General features: G+C 39.2%; 1 protein-coding gene across 1 annotated transcript in view; it reads left to right on the top strand.

Annotated features, from left to right (window-relative positions):
* The window catches only part of LOC105921027 (serine/threonine-protein kinase 35-like), a 55,084-nt gene extending 39,451 nt beyond the window's left edge, over window positions 1-15,633 (top strand). The window contains exon 3 of the mRNA XM_036131197.1: window positions 12,684-15,633. The gene's annotated coding sequence lies outside the window, so the exon portion shown is untranslated. The remainder of the gene's footprint in view (window positions 1-12,683) is intronic.
* The last annotated feature ends 216 nt before the right edge of the window (window positions 15,634-15,849 follow it).

Here is a 15,849-nt window from a genome sequence, read left to right as displayed (position 1 = left end):
AAAAACTTGCGTCACGGAACTTTATATCGCGGATCAAGAGTAGCGAGTAATTGTTTGAAGCCAGGTTTTTCAGCTGGAGACGTATCAATCCCTAAGAAGCACATTACTGCATGCGTGATATCCTTACGCTGCTTGGACGCTTTTTCATTTTTATCACAAAGAAGGGAGCCCAGTTTAGCTGCTATACCTGCTTTGTTTTGGAAGAAGTTCCACAAGATGACGCCGAGCAGCGCGGGGCCGAATGGGCTCGCACTGCTGCGCGTGTGAGCTGTGTCGCGTGGGGCTGACACAGCTCGCGCTGCTGCGGGTGTGAGCGGCTTACGTGATGAAACAAGTTGGTTGCGTTACCAGACTTTGTTTTTACCGGTTCCTTGCAAGTTTTACAAATCACTGTGGTTTATTTCTGTCAGATTGGCGAACTAGTAAAACCCCGTTTTGGGACCGTTTCCTCCGCCGCTCCTTGCTGCGACATATTCACGTGCTCTGTGTTGTGGTTTGAGAGGGCGGGGCTTTGTGACGGCGTGCCTGGGTCCGCGATTACGATTGGTTGAGAGGAAGTAGTGACTGTAGCATCAACTAATATGATAGGCTGAAAGGAAGGAAGGAAAACTCTCTATCGAACTTTTATCGACCCTATTTTTTTCTATCGCGCCACACGTCTATCGATCGATATATATTGTTATTGAATTATCGTCCAGCCCTGAGATGGACCATCATCCATAGGTCAGTAGTGTGAATCCACCACTCCCCCCAAAAATGGCTGCTTCTGGATTTTCTGTTAGTAGTAAAAAATATTGTAGAGATAGTCTAAAAAAAAAAGTAGTAAATTCAACTCTGCAATTCCTGGATAAAGCCTGTACACCACTCACCATACAGAATGTGATGATGTAGATCATAAAAAGTAATCGTGATTAGTCAACTGATCAAACACATAATTGATAGAGTAGTTGATTATTAAAATGATTGTTAAATGCGGCCCTATTCCCAATAATCAATATTGACAAAAATATTATCGTAATAGGGTTTTTTTCCATATCGCCCAGCCCTAATAACTAGAGCTATAACTCCTGGCAAAATGATTGAGACTTAAGTAAAAGTAAGAGGAAAAGCTTGAGTCAGATCAGTTATTGGTGGTTCTGTTATTTTTTTTTTTTTTCATTTTTTATTTTTTTTTATACAGTTCACAGGCACTGAAAGCTTTACTTAAAATAACATTTATCCACATCTTTTCCAGTCTGCTGTCCTCATTCATGGTAACTGTGTTGGATCTAATTGGTTTACACATGTCAAACCTTGTTAAGTCAAATGGATCGGTCACATACTTTGTAAAGCCCTAGTGTTGTCAATTTGACAATTTTCTGAATAATACCAAAGGAAAGATGTCTCCTTATAATTATATAATTGATGAAGAAAGGCACAGGCCATGTCTGCTGATAAAATAAGGAATTTTAAGTGCTGTACCACTACTGATTTTTATCTTTAATACTTTTTTTTTATTAAACTAATAAATGGAAACCCCTTGTCCGTGGTAGCCTGCAGGTAACAAAATGACTAAAGATTCAATTGAAAATTGTTATGTTGAAATGAGTAGGTCAGTCAACATAACACTAGTCCATTGAGTTTACTCACTTTTTTACACCTACATTTTTTACCAGTTAAGAGTTAATTCAGATTTAATTTTTTATATAAAAACGTAATTACCGTAGTTGTTGTTCTGTCAAACAGATGCTAAATTAAGTAAACAAAACAGCAACATAAACATAACATCTAAACTTAGCTGCGATATAAATTAACAATCATAATTTGGCATAGTAGTAATTAAACACATTTTCCAGTCAGTCGTTTTATTGATGCTGGAATTGGGGCTTTAAAACTTAATTACAAGCATTGTTTCTGTGCAGTCCATGGGAGAAAAACCCAATTAGAGAATGTTGTATTTACCTTGAGAGAGGCTGTGGCTCATCATCCTCCCACATGGAGGCTCACATTTTATCACCACATTAATGAGTTCTTTCAAACCAGCAATGTGCTTTTATGCAGATGATGTTAAAAGGCTTTCCAGTTACAGTTGTTGTCTCACAGCCATGCGAAATATGGAAATTGGATGGATACAAAAGTACAGCTATGTGTGCCAGACCTCAGGATTAGTCCTCATTAGCCTAGCCCTTGAGAGGAGCCACACAGCAGGAGCCCCCTTTTCTCGCGAATTGGTGAATGTGGCTCTAGTGTACACCACTTTGAGTGGTCAGTGTGACTGGAAAAGTGTTATAAGTTCAGTCAATTTACCATTTACGTGAAAAGTTTATGGTGGACGTGCCTCGGGGGACATCTTGCTTTGCGCGTTTTGAAACTTTCTGTGCATTTTGTGCTGGAAATTTGTTTGACGTGCGTTAAGGTAGATGCAAGAGTTTAGAAATCTGAACTTTAGCAGCTCAGTGCGGGGCGTTAACCAATCAGAGAGACCCTGACTCTGCTTTGTGAAGTAGTTTTTACTTCGGGTCACTGATAAATGTCAACATCGAGGAGCCCACTAACCTGAGACAGATAGTCAGATGTTCTTCAGCTGAAATGGAGCGCCAGTGTTTGGTGTCCTGGTGGAAGATGTGGGCACTGATGCTGGTCAGCAGGTCGGGCTGGGTGAGCATAAATGGCACTCTCATCAGCACACAGCTCCTGCTATAGGTGGTAAAACTCACCGAACTCAAAACATCTCTCAATTATCTGGTGAATTCAGACATGGCGCATAATATATTATATCATTCAGTAAATAAGGTCAGTCTTGATTTCATCCACAATTTTACAGTCTGGCAAAAAGAAAAGCACAGAGTTGCTCCTCCCACTGGGAGCCACTTTGTCTGATAGCACACAAATTTAGGTCAGTGTTGAGGCGCTAGACATCACGTCAGACTTTTATGTGCACAAGCATCTATGTTGAGGCGTTGTAGACCTTTATTGACACTCAAGAGGCATTTGGTCTGGACGCAGCATAGCAGAACAGCGGTTTAAGCAAATATAAGGATTGACATCAAGGAATTCTACTTTTAATATGTAAATGACACCTACATTTTCCTTTCAAACTATTTTTTGAGCAAAAAGAAAACAGACCCTTTGTCGGCCCATTGAGTTGTAAATTTAGCTTTTTCAAAAAAAGTAAAAAAAAAAAAACTCATGCCTTGTCTCTAAATATTTTTTTTCTTTTCATTTAATATCTGAAAACTTTTAGAAAGAGTTGTAGAAATACTATTTGGGTTTTATTGTTTTGTGTTTTTGGTCTCAGAGATATCTCGATTGAGGTGGACAGGTTGGTGCTGTGTCTTCGTAAGAAAAAAATGACTGACATAAATTATGTAAAAAAAAATTAAGAAAATATAAATAGCATTTAAGACCTTTTAGTCTTTTGTATTTTTTTCATTTAGAATTCTATGATTGCTTTCCCCTCATTTTATGTTTTGGTTCTTGTGACTAAAACTGTCGAACTGAAAAACTGTAATTGGTTGTGCAAAACAATTGCTTCAAAACTCAGCAGAAAAATAGACAAAGTTTAAAGAATACTTAAGAAACCTCAAGTTAATTAAGATAGTTTTTTTCCTATTATCATAGATTATTTGTATCTTGTTTATTATGAAAGCTTGTTTTTTTTTTTTTGCTTTTTTTTTTGTTACTTTTCCTTTTTTTCTTGTCCATTGACAGATTTAAGCCAAAATAGCACACACATTTAGGGATGATGTATAGCGCTTGAATCAGCAATACACATTGGAGAGAAAACAATAGAGCTGGTAATGTGCAGGTTTGGTAGTGGAGGCGCTCATACTCATCAGTGGCAGTTTGTTTCCAGTCGGCTTTTATTCTCTGTCTCCAGCTTGCATACCTCCACTGAACTTGTTTTCATAACATGTGCTCTGCTGTTATGCAACTATAAAAGGAGAACAAAGTGCTGCGTGCTGAGCTGTTGCACATCAGCTGCTGTGCTATTATTAGAGCTCAGCGATGAACTGAACCTGGACACAAGTTCAACAAGCATGAGGCATTTTCAGGTGTCTTTTTCCCTCTAGTTCAACTATGCAAGTTGAATAATTATGGGGAGACTAGATCACTTAATCCAGACACAGCTGTTTTCCCCTCTTCTGTTTAAGCATGATGACATGTGCTTTGGTCTTTCATTTAACAGATATATGTTGAAATCATAATTTTTGATAAATATTTATCTATTTACCATTTTAGATGTCTGTGAGTGTATAGCTGTATAGTTCCAATAGTTTTACAGTCGGCTAATGTCATTTTGAATTATTTGATATGCAGCCTGTTTTATGCCATAACTTTATATAAGTGGAATGTTAATAAAAAGATAAATCTATGACAAGATATTTCAGAAAAGAATGTCAGACAACCCTACGATTAATAACATAGAAATGGTAAAGGGGATTTTACTCTGAAATATAGAAATCTCATTAACTGTATATAAATCATCAATATCTGTAGATGTAGTTGACAAATGAAACTGTCACCTTTTTGGAGATATTTTTAAGAGTGGAAAAAAGTGTTCTAAACTGGAGAACAGTAGGCTGAAGAACAGTAGAACTCAGTAGAGTGAGAAAATTAGACCCTGATGTCCTCCAGTAGCCTATGCCTATCACAGCACAACTATAGAGGTAGCTCAGGGTAACATGAGCCACTCTAACTATAAGCTTTGTCAAAAAGGAAAGTTTTAAGATTAGTCTTAAAAGTAGACAGGGTGTCTGCCTCACGGACCAAAACTGGGAGTTGGTTCCACAGGAGAGGAGCCTGATAGCTAAAGGATCTGCCTCCCATTCTACTTTTAGAGACTCTAGGAACCACCAGCAGACCTGTTGCCCTGACATCCTATATGATGATGGTTCTAGAGAGGAAGCAAAAAAGCAGCTATCAGGAACCCTTGCAATTTGCTTATCGCCATGAAGTTGGAGTTGAAAATGCTCTATATAATCAGAATCAGAAACAAGTTTATTGCCAAGAAGGTTTGCACTTACAAGGAATTTGACTTGGTGTTGATGGTGCAGACAAAATAGGATAGAATCTAGAGCTAAATACACGGTAGACTATGCGTTAATGTAATGCAGAAGGTCTGGAAATGCTACGTTGGTGTAGCTTGTAGGTCCTAAACGGGGGAGAGAGGCAGTGTCAAGTGTGGCTCTTGGTGGTGGGTGGTGTTATTGAAGTGTTGCGTGTCTAACCATGTAGCCAGTAGCACAGGAGCACCACAGGGAATGTACTCTCACCATTCCTTTCCACTCTTTACAACTCAGACTTCAATACCAGACTGACTCCTGTCATCTGCAGAAATACTGAGATGACTCAGTAGTCGTTTGATGCATCAGGGATGGACAGGAAGCTGAGTACTGGGAACTGGTGGACTGCTTTGTGGCATGGTGTGTAAACAATCATCTCATTATAAATGTGGATAAAACAAAGGAGATGGTTGTAGTATGGCGGAATGATAAATCAATTTTAAATCAAGTGTTTTTGGAAAATTGGATTTTCCAAAAAGTCCTGAAAGGGGAAAATTTTTTGGTAAAAGCTTGCATTATTGAATATATGTTTAGGAAAATATATTGTGGAAATAATCTGAGGAAACCTTTATATCAGCAGGATCTTTCAATTGGAGGTCCAAAGTAATTTAATAAAGACAATAAAAAAAAACTGAAAACCAGCATGTGCACTAATATTGTCACACCACCTTAATATTTGGCTGCACACCCCATGGAAGTGATAAAAACCTCCAAATGTTTCTTATATCCATCTACACCAGGCATGGGCAAAGTGCAGCCCGTCAAGCTTTTTAAACCGGCCCGCCAAACTTGTTTTATTAAAAATATTATCAAATTTCATTAGCGTTTTTCCTGCAATGTCCACGTTGTCCCACTAGGGGGCAGCCACCAACCATTGGCCTTTATTAACACTTCTTCACATGCTTTGCCCTTTGAACTAAAAATGAGCGGACCAAAATAAGATATTTCAGGAATCTCTGTGTACTGGTAAGCGCATATTGCAGTTTAATCATGTCGTTAATGCAGTTGTAACACGTGTTTGTCCACCCCAGGACGCTGGTGTGGACAAACATCTAGCTGACTGGACCATGGACTACCTCACTAACCACCCTTAGTACGTGCGGCTGCACGGCTGTCAGTCAGAGGTGGCACTCTGCAGCACCGGGGCCCCCCAGGGCACCGTTCTGTCTCCGTTTCTCTTCACCCTTTACACCTCGGACTTCACCTACAACACGGACAGCTGCCACCTTCAGAAGTTCTCTGATGACTCGGCCATTGTGGGCTGTGTGTCTGAGGGGAACGAGCTGGAGTACCGGTCGGTCATCATGGACTTTGTGGACGGGTGTGAGAGAAACCATCTGTGCTTAAACACCAGTAAGACCAAGGAGATGGTGATTGACTTCAGGAGGAGACCCCACCTCACTCACCTGTGAACATCCAGGAGCAAGACATAGAAACTGTGGAGAGTTTCAAATACTTGGGTGTTCACGTCAACAATAAACTGGACTGGACTTATAACACCGACGCCCTGTATAAATAAGAAGGGCCAGAGCCGCTTCCACCTCCTTAGGAGGCTGAGGTCCTTTGGAGTGAGCCGGCCTCTGCTAAAAACTTTCTATGACTCTGTGGTGGCCTCAGCCCTCCTCTACGCTGTCGTCTGCTGGGCTCCTGGCAGCACAGAGCGGGACAGAAAGAGGCTAAAACAAGCTGGTGAGGAAGGCCACTTCTGTCCTGGGCTGTACTCTGGACTCTGTGGAGGAAGTGGCTGAGAGGAGGGTGTTGTCCAAGTTCACATCCATCATGGACAACACCTTCCACCCCCTGCACCAGACTGTAGAGGAGCTGAGCAGCTCCTTTAGTGCAAGACTTAGACATCCTGGCTGTAAAAAGGAGCGCTACCGCAGGTAATTCATTCCTGCTGCTACCAGATTTTACAATGCTGCACTGTAACTGTGACCATAACTGTAATAATTAATGTGCAATAACCAAGGTGCAATAATCTATTTAATACACTGTCCTACAACCCGTGCAATAATCCTGATGTAGTGACTTCTACTGAACATAAGTCAGTACACATGTATGTATGTATGTATGTACAAATGTATACAATGTATATGCACATATATACGCGTAGGTACGTATGTATGTAGGTGCATAGATATACGTATATATTTAAGTATATAGATATGTTTATATATATATATAGACCACTAAGAATGTAAATGAGACATATTATGCCCATTCCTATTTCCTTTTTTGTATTTTTTGGTATTCTTTGTTGATCCATTGTATATATGAAGATTCACTGTATATAACTGAATGCACCTTCCCTACTCTGCACCTTCTTGTATGAGCCGATGTGACGAGTGAATTTCTCCATTGTGAGATCAATAAAGACTATCTTATCTCTTATCTTATATGAGCAAAGGAAACTTCAGCAATGTTTATTATGTTTCTGGGGGAAACTGGTTAGGTTTGGGCAAAGTGTTCCAACGAGTGTGGGAGCTGAAAGATGAGATTTGGGCATTTTTGGCGTTAATGGGGAAATCCGACAAATTTCCTGAGCTGAGGGACAAGAACTGGCTTTGTGACTTTGCTTTTGCTGTGGACATATTTTCACACGTGAATGGGCTGAACTTAAAGCTACAAGAGAAACAATCAATGTCAAAGTTTATTTATATAGCACTTTTCAACTGTTCATATGCTGCACATTGTGCTTTACAAGCTAAAATACAAATTAAAAAATAAAAGATAAAATATAAAAATGTAAAGGAAAATAACAGAATAAAAAGAGATGAAAACTAAAAACTGCATAACAGCACAATTCAAAACAATTATAAGAGTTATGGAAAAATAAAACCACAAGATGAACAAAAGTTATCCACAGTTGAACAGCTAGCAGGGGAAAGATCAGTTTGTGCGCAACATTTACACACATGTGAAATCCTTTAAATCCAAATTCACCTTATTCTCTGAACAAACTTCAAAAACAAATCTTTTGCTCCTTTTCTCACGTTAGCCTTGCAAACAGTGGCTTCCCAAAACATGAAAAAATACAGCAAATTACTAAGCGACCTACACAGAGAATTCTGCCATTTCTGATTTAAAAAAAAAAAAAAAAAAGACAAATCACTTCAGCTGGTGTCCTGTCCATTGTCACAAGATCCTGAACCAGCACCACAGGAACTGCAGTTGGTACTGAGTGATATTCAGTCTGACTCCATTTTAAAGGACAGTTAACTGTTCTGTCTCTTAAACTGAATTACTTTTACGCTTCGCTTAATGATGCCACGTTTCCAAACATGCGGAGGGTGGCACAGAAGATGCTGGTGCTGTTTGGCTCAGCCTACATGTGTGAGCAGACATTCAGCATCATGAACTTCAACAAAGCCCATCACAGATCCAAGTTAACAGACCAACATCTCAGCTCTATCCCGAGAAATGCCCAAAACAAAACTAACTCCAGACTTTGATGCACTGGCAAAAAACAGCACTGCGCCTACTGAAATAAATGTGATTTCACTATGTTGTGGGGGAAAAAAATAAAAAACAAGCATGAAGGCTGAGTCAGTATTCTCACTGATAATTTGTACAATAAGCCTTGGATATTCATGCTTTAATACCTGTTAAAGGCAAAACATTTTATGCAATGGCTTTCACATGCCATTTTTTGTCGTTTACACAAATACTTCATACATCTTCTCCTAGCCCAGCCCCTATGTCAGATTTAAGAACCCTTTGTGACCCACAAGTCAAAAAGTCCCCTCCTGATTTCGGGATGCCTGTGATACGGTCAAGACCTCCGGTGCCAAATGCAGCAAAGCAGCCCCACAGCATTATGGATCCTCCACCATACTTGACTGTTGGTATGGTGTTCTTTTCCTTTAAGGCTTCATTGCACCATCTGTAAATATGCTGTTTGTGTGCATTACCAAAAAGCTCAACTTCTGTTTCATCTGTCCATAAAACATTGTCCCAGAATGCTTGAGGTTTGTTGAGGTTCTCTTTCGCAAAGATCAATCATTCTTTTTGTCTTTGCCTCATGCCTCAGCAATGAGGTTTTCCTTGGCCTCCACCCATGAAGCCCTGCTTTGTTTAGTGTGCGATGTGTGGTACTTGTTGGAACAATTTCACCAGACTGCTCCAGGTTGGTCTTCAGGTCTTTTAGATGTTTGACGTGGTGGTTTTTTTCCACCATTTGCACCAACGTTCGAGGACTTCTATCATCAATTTTTGTTTTCCCTCCATGTCCAGGGATGTTCTTGACAGTTCCATGGCTGGAAAACTTAATAATATTGCGGACCATTGAAACAGGGATACCAAGGTCTTTGCAAGCACTAGAGTGCCTGCAAATCATAAAATTTTTGGTGTCCTCAGACAGCTCCTTTGTTTTTAGCATTGTGAGTGAGTGATAGTGATTGATTGATTTTCAAATTGTGGTTGCAGCCATTCGGAGTGTATTCAACTAGGTAGAGGTGCTTGTCATTAACGTACCCAACCCTTTTACTGAGGAGGGACATTTGGCCTGTGATATATTAAAGAGTTATTTTTGTTCTTTGACAATGTATTTTGGGAAAAACTGGTTAGTTTTAAACTAAGAGCAACATACATGCTCGTGCCTGTTATGTTGCTCACATAAAACTAAGAACCACATGTGTTATTGTGCTATTACTTGTTTTAACTTGTGGTGGGAACCTATGACAATGTGTTGTGGGAAAGACTGATTCTGTATTCTTATTTTGTTTGATTTGTTGTATGCAATATTATTTTGCTTCGCACACTGCTGAGGTGCTGGGAACGGTTGATGTTTTGGGAAACATGCTTAGGGAGGCAGGGCAGCTGTGGAGGGAGAGATGGCCACTCTCGCTCTACATCTGACTCTTTGTTTACAAGTATATAAAGAGGAGACTTCCCCTGAGCCCGGTGAGTATGCCGTGAGTTCATGTGTGGAATACCGGCATCGTGAACGCTGATCTTAACCTAGGACTGAGGGCTCCCAGTTCATGTCAATGGTAAGGGCTGATTCTGAGAATCTGTTGAGCGTCACGTTTGTTTGAAAGCTTGTTGCTTTAATGCTTGCTACTTTGCGTGTGTGAAGAGCTAGTTGTTTTGATGTGCTGTATTCTGTGGGGAATAATAATAAATGTGTGCCTTATATTCTAACAGAAACAGTGTTTGAGTCCTTATTTGTGTTTGCCGATCTCTCCCGATCCTGAAATAAACATTTCATAAAACAGCCTGACAAAACAAGCTAAGGTTTTGTTTTTTTTAATTGAATTCTTTGGAGAATTTACATGTGTAGCAATATTAGCTACTTGAAATCTTTATACAGTGATCTCAGGACAGCTTTAAGAATGATTCAGATATGGCTGCTGAGAGCGATTCTGAATAAGGAAATTAACTTATTTTTTTCTTAGTGAGAAGGTGTGGTTGACCCCATTTGCTAGGTGTGACTGTTTCTTTTAAGAGCTGTGAGTGGTTGATAGTACAGAAAAAAAACAAAAGCACACACATGTGCTCCTGGTGATCAAAGGAGAGAAGTTGATTCATTAGACTGAATTAAGAAATGTCTGACATGATGATGACACTTATTAATTAAATTTATTGTCACAGCATCAAAATGTTTGAACGCAACTAATTTACATCCTCATCATTATTTTGATTTGCTTATGTTTACTTGCCAGTCATTTTACTACTTCATCTATTTGACATTAATGTGCCCTCACCGGTCAGCATTTTACTGGGATTGTGTACTTGTATAAAGTGGTCATATTTGGTTAAAGGACTGGCATAAAATGGAGAAACAATGCCGGCTTTGAAGCACTTTGTGCTCAATCTGCGTTTTTCTCTTGGTACTTTTTACACACCAGTTTGGAAAGTGAGAAGTGCTCTATGCAGTAATCAAAAGCCAGAGAAGAAATGGCATCACACAAGCAAACTTCATATGACAATGTCACCTCTTTTATCTTGTCTAGAGTTTGTATTTTTGTAGAAATTTTTCTGCAACTTTTCCTTTTTCTATAAAAAATTTTGAGAGCATTTGTAAATGCAAAAATTCCCCTTTCCTATATTATTTGTTTATTTCTCCAATAAACAGACCCATGCAGAAAGAACCAGGGCAGGCCAAGGTTCACCCAATAAAGGCAAAGGAAGCAGTCTTCCATGCGCCTTCTTTCAGTCTACTCCAGACATACTCAGTGATGTTCATGTCTGGAGACTGGGCTGGCCAGCTCTGGAGCACCTTGACCTTCTTCGCTTTGAGGAACTTTGATGTAGAGATGAAAATATGTGATGAAGCAACAACCTGCTGCAAACTTTGTCCTTTTTTGTGGTTGGGAATGTAAGAAGTAGCTAATAGTTCTTGGTATTTTAGCCTATTCATATTGCCTTCCACCCTGCAAATCTCTCGCCCACCCCCATACTGGATGTAACCACAGACCATGATTTTTCCACCACCAAACTTAACTATTTTTTGGGTGAATCTCAGATTCATGCGGGCTCCAGTAGGTCTCCTGCAGTATTTGCTGAGGCTGTGATGTAATTAAACTGAAGATTCGTTTGACAAATCCACCTTCTGCCACTTTTCCAGCATCTATCTTTTTAGCAGGCTGTGGGCCTTGGCAAATGCCACACATTTTTTTAATTGCGTTTTGTTTACTGCCGGTTTCTGGGCACTAATTCGTCCATGGCCATTTCGAGACAGAATTCCACAAACTGTTCTGGTTCACACGGGGACTTGAGGTACCCAGGCCTGGTGGCGCTCTGCTGCAGTGGAAAAGGGGCTGCTCTTGTATTTTCGAGTCAACAAACGGTCCCTCCGAGCAGTTGTCCTGCGGGGTCTGCCGAACCGGGCTTGTCAAAAACATCTCGTCTCTTCAAATCGTTTTCTTATTCTTTGTACTTAACACAGACACATTGAAGGTGTCTGCCACCTCCGCAGTGGATCTGGTCTTTAGCCTCTTGATAATCAATGCTTTGGTCCCAGGGTGAATCTTAGGCATGTTGCCAGAGATCAAGTTGCAGTTAATGTGAAGGTCTGGTGTGCTGTTGTTCTTTTTATACACACCCACTAATTGATTGATCAATCATTGATCACAGGTGAGGCTGTAATCCAGGATTGGGGGCATCATACAACAAGGCGACAAAACTTTTGTCTTGCCAAAATCAGACCTTTCTGTGTTCATTAAATGATCAATCATTCTTCAGAGTAGCAAATTTATTTCAGTGTATTGGACATAATTTGGGAGGGTTTTTAGCTTTGATATAAGCCATTTCTAAAAGCAATAGATTAATTATTAGTCTTAGAAAGACTGAAGAACTATGGGTTAAAACACTTTTTTAACAAATTACAGGAGTCTCTCTGCGTGTGAGGAACATAAAAAAAAGGGCTGACTAAGACCTTTGTTTGGTAAACTCACAGACCTGCCAACCTAATGTAGCTAGGGTTTCAGTTTTGGTTTCAGATACTAAAAAAATGTTAGAAAAATCTTAAAGGAATGACTAGCAAAACAGAAGGTTAATGTCAAAATAGGGTTGTGTAAAAGTTATTGTCACAAAAATCTCTTTATGAAGGAAAAACCCTGCCATGATTAACAGCTTCAAAAGTACCTCTTGTTTTGTTGTCTCACTCTGACCTGTTGACTCTCTGTTTCTCTCCAGTTTTGTCGACTACACAGCCATGGACTGGTAAGGAAAACGGACTCTGACAACCTGAACTGTGAAGACTCACAATCCTGAGCTGAGCTACAAGTGACAAACTAGACAAATCCAAATCTCTGGGACAGAAAATATGCAAATAAATCAGTCAGTTTTTTTCTCTATATGCATAATGGGGAGATGGACAATGCCAGAGTCATAGAGTGCTGGCTAAATAAGAAAGCAACTTTCCTTTTGTAATATAGACTTTTTTGTTAGATAAGCCTGTTCTTCCTTTTGTACTGTTCAGAACTGTGATGCAGGTTAACTGACTGTAATGCTCCAGTGTTTTCATTGTTTAAAGCTTTCATGGGAGTTAAAACTCGGAAAACAGAAGACTGCTACCCCAAAACATCCTTGTGCCTTTCAGAGGATTCACACCAAGTGCAATTGGATCTTTACAAGAATTAATTTTGTAGATTCTAAACCAAGATCGAATTCTAATAGGTCTGTTAACTTGTGAAGTTTCAGGCTGATGAAATGTGCAACTAATGAACTCAAGCATGTATTTTGTTTTGTTTTTGAATTGATGCATAAGCAGGTATGATGTAAGGTGGGATTGTTTGGAACACTGAGGTGCAATTAGGAATCAGAAAAATATCCCAAACGCTTGCATAAAGAAAATTACACGTGTATTAATATTATCTAAATCCCCTCTACTACATTCCGAGAAAGTAATGAAAGTCTATCGGGTTTTTTTCTGTTGTTGAGGTGAACTCAACCGAGCAGGCCTTTAAACCTGTGCAATTGTAATCAAACAAGCCGAATTTAAACTGGTCTTATTGGGCATTAGTTCCTAGTTAATCCAAAGAGTCTCTGTTGGACCAAATGCACACACAGTTTTCTTTGCAATAAGATATTTTTAGAGGTAATTCGTGACCAAGGGAATCTATTTTTGATGATTTTACAGCGCTTGCAGCTGTTTTGGCAACTGAATGTTTTTTATGTTGAGGTTGGGTGACTGTGGCATTTTGAACTCTTACACTGTAAGAAAAATCTCTAAAAACATAAAAATGTGCACATACTTAATTGCACCTTATTTTCAGAGCTTGGGATGGGTTTAATATGGTTGATTTGAAGTGGGTAGTCCTGAGTCTTCAAAAATTTCACTCGCTGATGTGATTTGGAGTTTATCTCAGCACATTTTAAGATATCTAATTTGAGAATAATTCCCAAAGGCACCCAGGGATGTTTATCAGTTTCTTTTTCCTTCCCTCTTTTTATTAAAGTAGTTTGGACTCTTAAATGGCACACAATGCCATTTGGTTGTAGCCTCCTGACAGGAATTCACTGAAAGTCCACTACAACGGAGCCCTATGGGTAAATGAAAAATGCAGAGCCAGGGTAATAGAAATACAGAGAAGGCAGCACTTAAAACTGGGAAGTCTGAAAAGTTGTAAGCAGCCGTTCATTGGATTCCTGCTTTCAGTGCTCAGTGGCATGGTAGTAGTTTGACACTCAGAGACATGTGTTTTCTTTGTGGCCTGATCCTGCCATGACTGTTTTTTGAATAACCTTCTTTTAGCTTTTAAAATAGGGTGCACTTGGGTTGAGTGGGAAATATTCTTACCTCAGAATCAATGTCTTACTTTGAAGAAGCTTTTGAGCGACTTTTTCTTGTGATGTTCTGGTTGAAGGTTAACGCCTGACTTTTCCTATAATTCTAACAAATCGTGCATCCAATTCCCCTTTATTATATGCAGTATGTAGTCTTCATTTAAAAACTACAGCTTCCATAAGGGTTTTATGAGGGCTTCCTGTTAAGCCAGACCATGCTTTACAGCACCCTGGGCACATCTGGTCATTTAGATGGCCTGGCTGGCATAAGATCAACAGGAAAATCTAAAACTCTAAAGAGAGAACAATTTACATGTAACAGTATACCGTCAAAGGTACATTGGCACGCTAAGTTTGGACAGAACAGACACTGCAGGGCTTACATTTTTGTTATAATAAGCTTGAGTGAAATACAAGAATTTGCACATTTTTCACATTTGTTTTTGTAGTTTTGTATAAAGTTTAATTTATCAGCATGGTGGGCCACATTTCATTGGTCAGCAGCAGGCTTTACTGTATTTTGCTCAGTCCCTCTACAAAACTCAATTATGTGGTCCTCTGGGAATATTAGTTACACTGTTCCTGGCCCAAAAGGCTTGGCAGGTTTAGTTAACTAATCTCATTAAATGTTTACTGTGTCAATAAAGTGACATGTAGTTACATAAATTTAATTTGCAAAGAACTGAATGGTGGCGAGCCTACTTTACTGGCATATATGGCAACATATTTGTTTGTTGTACACGCGTGCTCCCATTTAACCGTGTTGACAGTAAGCTTCTCAGTTTGGATTTTGAACTCTCCAACACTTAAGGGAGCTGTAGACGTTTAAAAAATACAACTAGCTGTAATGGTACCAAACATCAAACTGTGAAGGTTTCCTGTTCTAGCATGTAATTGTGCTTTTCTTAAATCTGGAGGATGTTAATTCTGTCTTTGTCAACACTCTTCTCTAAATGTGTTTAATTTGTTTTAGGTACCACACCCAGTAAAATTTCATTGTTCATGTTCCAAACCATTGGCACAGTTTGTGCCCACTTGCCCTGCTGCTGTATTTTTCATATACATTTCTGCAGAGTATTAATAATTTCACTTGAACACTATGCAACAAAAGGGTTAATTGTTTCACTGTGAATGCTGCATAGAACCACACCATACTCAAACTGTTGATATCTTGAACTGTCTGGATGTTTTAGTGTATACATAATTCTTTCATGTTTAAAATAGCGACTTTTTTGTTGTTAATGAAGCCAATGGAAGCCATTTGATGTTTGAGAAATCATCTGCTTTGTGCTGTAAATATCTTTGACAACTTTTCTGCAAATAAACACCTTAAAATGTGTATTAAATAGAATTCTACAACTTACTGTTTCTTTTCTAATGCTACAGAAATTATTTGTAACAGTTCAAACACTGCTAAACCTTCACTTATTGTCTTTATGTTAAAATTGAATTTAGGGGGCGCTGGTGGTGGACGATGTCATTGGTTGTATTCCAGATGTGCTCTACTTAAAATTCATCTTAAAATTCTATCCTGGGCACTATATCTCTCAAAAACGTTAAGAACAACACTCTA

The sequence above is a fragment of the Fundulus heteroclitus genome, unplaced genomic scaffold, assembly GCF_011125445.2.
Source record: "Fundulus heteroclitus isolate FHET01 unplaced genomic scaffold, MU-UCD_Fhet_4.1 scaffold_410, whole genome shotgun sequence".
In the NCBI taxonomy this organism is placed as follows: Eukaryota; Metazoa; Chordata; class Actinopteri; order Cyprinodontiformes; family Fundulidae; genus Fundulus; species Fundulus heteroclitus.
This window is presented reverse-complemented; position numbering and strand designations above follow the sequence as displayed.